The sequence below is a fragment of the Silurus aristotelis genome (assembly GCF_946808225.1).
Source record: "Silurus aristotelis genome assembly, chromosome: 10".
NCBI classification, from domain to species: domain Eukaryota; kingdom Metazoa; phylum Chordata; class Actinopteri; order Siluriformes; family Siluridae; genus Silurus; species Silurus aristotelis.
Genome location: NC_139583.1, coordinates 26497782 through 26504048, shown reverse-complemented (window position 1 = coordinate 26504048; position 6267 = coordinate 26497782). Strand labels below are relative to the sequence as shown.

General features: G+C 33.5%; 2 long non-coding RNA genes across 2 annotated transcripts; both read right to left on the bottom strand.

Annotated features, from left to right (window-relative positions):
• On the bottom strand, nucleotides 1–1603 carry LOC310732568. The gene is made up of 6 exons (XR_014535501.1): nucleotides 1543–1603; nucleotides 1398–1444; nucleotides 1180–1207; nucleotides 626–660; nucleotides 489–517; nucleotides 1–189 (listed from the first exon to the last, which is right to left on the bottom strand). It is a non-coding gene; the product is annotated as an uncharacterized lncRNA (long non-coding RNA).
• A 60-nt stretch (nucleotides 1604–1663) lies between these two features.
• On the bottom strand, nucleotides 1664–3264 carry LOC310732567. The gene is made up of 5 exons (XR_014535500.1): nucleotides 3068–3264; nucleotides 2931–2963; nucleotides 2427–2723; nucleotides 2011–2319; nucleotides 1664–1803 (listed from the first exon to the last, which is right to left on the bottom strand). It is a non-coding gene; the product is annotated as an uncharacterized lncRNA (long non-coding RNA).
• Nucleotides 3265–6267: the final 3003 nt, after the last annotated feature.

The following is a 6267-nucleotide window of genomic DNA, read 5'->3' as shown; positions in this document are numbered from 1 at the left end:
ACAAATTTTGTGTAAATCTTTTTTTTTTTTTTTTTTTAAGATTAATGGTATCATTGGGACAGATGTGGGTTATAATAAAAAAAAATGTGGATCTTTTGGAAACCAGCATTTTATTAGTACTAGAGATTATGGAGCTTCTGGTCTATCGCTCCAGCTGTACTTCTGATTTTCCTATGGCTCCACACACACCTAAAAAAATATGAAAACTGAATAAGAAATGCACATAACATTATAAAATATTTTTGTACCATGCTATTTTTTTTCAATGGCATATACACAGTGAGCAAATTGAAGGAAGGTGCTGGGCCAGAGCAGCTCTGTCATGAATTCTACAAGTCTTTGAAATTCAAGTTGTAATTATCACAGAAATCACTGAATTTTTTTCTTTCTGAAATAGCACTCGATCTAGAACATCCTATTATTATTATTATTTTGATATAATATCTCACCTAATTGCTTAAAACTAGCAGGTACTTATACAAGCTTACCTGATAAACACGCTCGTGTGAACCAAGAACTGGGATAAAAGCAAAAATTTGATAAATGATATGATCTCTCTACAAGTGATAGTCATGCACAACATTTCAAAAATGTCATTATAAAGCTCACTGTAGCATACACTCACCTGAGTCTGAGGTATCATCCCATTCTGAACCAAAGCTGAAATGCATGAAAATAAATTTAGGCGAAAAAAACACAACTGTAAGTATACAATCTTAGAAACTTGCAAATGTAGAACACTAAAGGAGAAACCATTTAAAAGATTTTTTTCAGCTGTACATTCTTACTCAAAGTAAAATGTGGATGCAGTAGTTTACAATGGATTGTTTTTTGCACAGTAAATGACTTTTATTAATGGAAAAATGCAGCCACATCAAAATGCATGTTGTCAAGTTTTATCACACTTTTCTAACAGGACCTTCAGGATGCTAAGCTCTATTCAAAGAACACTTTTAGCTGACTGTCACACTGTCCTACGGTTTGATGAAGAGTTTCAACCTTGAATTTCAACCCTGTTATCGTTAGCCAGCCAGACGTAAAAGAGAGTAGGGACATTATGTGATAAACATGCATCGTTTGATGGCTAGCTGACCCACAGCAAATCAACTTTTGCTTAGTCTTCTTAACTCTCTAGGCATAACAACTGAGATCAAGAATAAACAAATAAAACCACTTTACCTGAGCTCATTCTGCATTTCACCTGTTACTAGTAAAAAAGCGATTAGAAAAAAAAAAAATCATTTTTAGACAAAGCTTTAATTTTATTAGTAGCAGATAAAATATATAGAATTTATATATATATATATATATATATATATATATATATATATATATATATATATATATATATATATATATATATATATATATATATAAAAAGAGGAAAACAATGATACCTTGGGCCATCTCTGTGTTCATGTCATTCCTATGTTCAGCTGTTCTGCTTCACAGAAATGTCAGTGGAAATGTTAATATTGATACATTTGCAATTTTTTTAATTAAATAGAAAATTAATAGTAAGACAATCAAAAATAAACAAACCTTTCACTTTTGAGGTTAAAGCAAGCTACTGAAGAAAACAGTGTATAACAAAGGTGTAATACATTATATTATATATCATAATATATTATATTATAAAAATAAATTAATTTGATGAGCATTCTCACCTCAGCGTGTAGTGTTAATAATGACCTTGTAACTGACCTTGCTTTTGAAACAGTCCCAAAAGTCCAAGACACAAAATAATCAGCAGCAGCAGAGAAAACCCACCAATAGTAATCATTACAGTTTTATATGAGTGTTCTGGAAAAAAAATAAAGTGTATATATATATATATATATATATATATATATATATATATATATATATAGACACACACATACACACACCTTGTATTCAGTAGTAGTATTCAAAATTACTACTAATAAACGTATAATTAGTGAAATGATTGTCTTGATAAGAGGGTGTGTATTATTATTATTATTTTATCAACTTCCTTTTGCATCTTACCTGTAACATGAAGATTGACTTCATTGACACCGTGCACTTTTTCAGGAAAAGGGCACGGCTCTGACATCACAAAACAGATGTATGTCCCAGCATCTTGTGTTGTGACTTCTTTTAGAGTAAACCTCACCTCGTTCTTCACTGTGTCCCAAATGTTCACCTGAATTACAGTGCCATTCTTATACAAATAAGCATAAATGTTGCCTTTCTGGTTCCTCTCAGGTAATTTTAAAGAAGTGCACTGGATTTCAACATCACTTCCTGCTTTTACACTCGTCTCGGGCAAGATTATCTCCGCCGGGGTGAAAGGATCTTGATGTGAGGAATGACATAATGAGTTAAGGTCAATATTTGCCTTTTATTGCGAGACTTTACTCCTAAATGATCATATTTTTCAGTAATAAAATCTTAAATCTTACCGTTCACAGTAATGAAAATAGAATTGAGACCGTGTCCTCTTACTTCCTTATAGTTATATCTATCCACCGAAAAAACACAACTGTAGTTTCCTGCGTTGTCCTTTTTTTTTTCGTCTATAAAAAATGTTGCGTCCTGAGAACTCATTTTTGTATCTATGCCAAATCTATTTCTGCAGAGGTAAATATGGAAAGTACTATGATTCTGAAATCCATCCTTAAGCCCATATGTGCTGCATGTAAACTCCAATATGTCTCTGTTTTTGTTTGCAAAAATCTTGGCTGGATAGATTTCTTTACCTTTAAAAGAAAAATAGAGTTAGTTCTAACTGCAAATATGTGCTTGTATATATATATATATATATATATATATATATATATATATATATATATATATATATATATATATATATATATATATATATATATATATATATATATAAATTATATACAGTTAGTGTTATACTAATGCTAAAGTATTTTACTACCACATAAATGAATCCATACCTCGAGCCTGAAACAGCCAAGCCACCAAGATCACTAAAATCAAATTGAATATCAGGAAAACTATTACTTTTGACATTTCTTTAATAATCTCAAAAATGTATGATCATTTTCTTGCAGTAGATATAAAAGTTACTTACTTAACATACTGAAGTGAAGCATTGTAGAGCTTAAGCGTGGGATGTGTTTAGTTCTCTCTTTCATTACAAGTCACTGTGTGTTCACAACAGGGTAACGGTAATTATGCACTGAGTGCAAAGTGAAACTTAGGTTTCTGACATACCAGAGAGACGAGCAAGCAGTGTTATATGGGTTGTCGATTATATCATTTTCTCAATTTTTAGACATACAAGTGTGTTTGTTTTAATGTATATATCTTATTTCAAGCCTTAACGTATCCCTTATTTATTTTGTAGAAACCTAAGAAAATGACTTTTAACTGGATTCATTTATAAAGGTTTATATATATATATATATATATATATATATATATATATATATATATATATATATATATATATATATATATATATATATATATATATATGTGTGTGTGTGTGTGTGTGTGTGTGTGTGTGTGTGTGTGTGTGTGTGTGTGTGTGTGTGTGGCCAGAGTAAATATTATTTAATATTTTTTTAATAAAATGCATTATAAATCCTAAATCAACATTACCAGTAATTTTGTTTATTTTTGCCTTATTAGAAATTCGTCCAATTTGCTTGTATTCTGTTTATTAGTTATTTGTCATTCAGGCAAAACTGCTCTAAATGCCAAAATTATCACAATGTCTGTCAAAAGCCGAAATATAATTCCACACAATGACTACACTTCAATGTCTTAAGTTTTAACACAAGATAAATAAATGTGAATGAGTGAAAGAGTAAAAAAGAGGCCTGCCTGCTGCACGCGTTCTCGCTTTTATTCCACTCCCATGTGGTGCACCACAAAACCTTTGCTAGCTCATGGCTGTTTCGGAGTCTCGCTTGCTTCAAGTAGAACATTTCATTTGAAACGGTTTACAATAAACATCACGATAAACCGTTCATTACCGTTACATTCTTTTCTATTTGTTTTATTTGTTTGCTTTCCCTAATCGACATTGCTTCAAAAAAAGGTTTTTAGGATATCAAACCACATGTAGTTTTAGGTCGCTATTGAAAAGCTCAGAGGTGAGAACGGGGACTAACAACTCCCTAGAATGACGTGAGGATGAAACCAGAATCAAAAGCGAAGGCTTCCTCTTATGTGTAACACTTCAGTAAGATTATAAATCACTACAGTATACAGTTTTACATCCCGTTCCATTTTAGTCCTCTTTGCTCTTTCATTTTAAACCATATAAACCATACAGCATCCTGTTTGTGCTCGCTTTGTGCACAGGGGCACTGTCATACTGGAACGGGTTTGCTGAAATCGAACGATTCTGTATCTAAAGGCAATTTCATGCTTCCCACTTTGTTGTGACAGTTTCGGGGGGAAAATCTTAATTTAATAATAATAATTATTATTATTATTATTAATATAGCATGTTATAAATCTGGTGTCTAAGTGTGTAGTATATACTCATTAACTCAGATCAGTAATGACTTCACCCCGTCTCATCATTGGTTCTTACTTCCGTGTTCATTTGTTTGTGTTTTAATACGTCTTTGTGTCCAAATCCAGTTTATAAAGTAGCTCACTGTCATTTACCAAACCATTTTGTTTCTCATTTCTCATTTCATGTTTCCCATTTCCCTTTTCTTTACATTTCTCTTTCTGTTTCTGTTTCTTGTTTCTCGCTCTTGTGTATTGTTTGCTGATTCCCGACCGCGGCCTGCTCTACGTTTATATTAATGTCTGCCATCTTGGATTATTTGGCCAAACTGGTTTTAATCCAGCATCTGCATCAGGCTCTCCAGGCATTACATAACAGTAATATATGATAACTTCTTATGTATATAGTTTACAAATGCAGTTACAAGCATGTGTGACAAAGCCTGTTATAAAACATAAGGCTAAGACACCATAAAGCAAGTGTACATTATATTTACATGATTACAGTTTTTCTCAACTGCTTTCAGTCATTTCTCAGATCAGAATTAAAGTTTGCAGATCTCCAAGTGCATTTCTCAAAACAACACGTACAAACTGCACAACATAGTGGATAACCGGAAAATACGCGTCACCTGCTCAAAATGCTTTGTCTATCGTGCAAAAGCGTGTTTTTTCATCAATCATGTCGTGTCAGAGGCAGCAGAATCCCATGTCATTTTTTTTACAATGTGAACGTGACAGGCAAAATTATTAGTCATGTTGTCAGTAGAACATCATACTCAGTTTTAGTTATTTAAATTATACTCAAGTCAGGTTTTGATGACTAGAAACTACTAAATTACCGTACTGGTGTGTGTCATAATTTACAGTGTTCCTCCGGTAAAAAAAGAAGTTACTTTAGCAAACCATTGTGCATCAACCAGGTGTTACAGTAATTTAAATGGTATGAATAGATAATTTTTCTGATTGATTCCATCTAACCTCAGTTAACCAATCAACATCGACCCACGTTACAGTATATGGAAGAATCGATCACACTGTATTCACATTTTTACTGTACTGTCAATAGTGGTACTTACATACAGAAAACAAAGGAAACTACACATAGGCTATTTACCAACAAATGAAAACCTGAAAAAGACAAAGTGGGGAAATCTATACATGTACAGAAGGTAAAGGTAAAATTATATGGCAGTTTTCCTATGCGTCATGTCGGTCCTCTCTGTTGGGCCACAGATTCTCATCCACATCACAACATATATTTTCCCTTGCTATGCACGGTGGAAAGAATCTTCTTGAGTGCCTAATCCAGCCTCTGCATGCATCTGCTGAGATGTCCTCACATGCTGCATCCATGGCAGCCAGCAGTGTCATCCACCTATGTGGCTGATGATCATAAACCTTCCACCTCCAAAAAACTCTTCGATTGGGTTCAGGAACGGGGAGTAGGGTGGAAGGAATTCAATCAGCATCCTGCGGTGGTGGACAAACCACTGCCTGATGTTGTCAGAGTGATCGAAACTGACATTGTAACAAATTACTACATACTTTGGTAGATCATCTCGATTGAGGTCCCTCTCATCTTCAGGAATGACATTTCTATAGAGATTGTCTAAGAATGTAAGGAGATGCTGTGTGTTGTACATAATAGGAATATGAGCTAGCACACCTTGGTCTGAAATAGCAGCACACATAGTGATGTTTCCTCCACGTTGGCCTGGGACATCAACAGTAGCTCTCTGGCCGATTAGATTTCTACCACGCCTTCTGCCTTTGGCCACGTTGAAGCCAGCCTCATCCAAG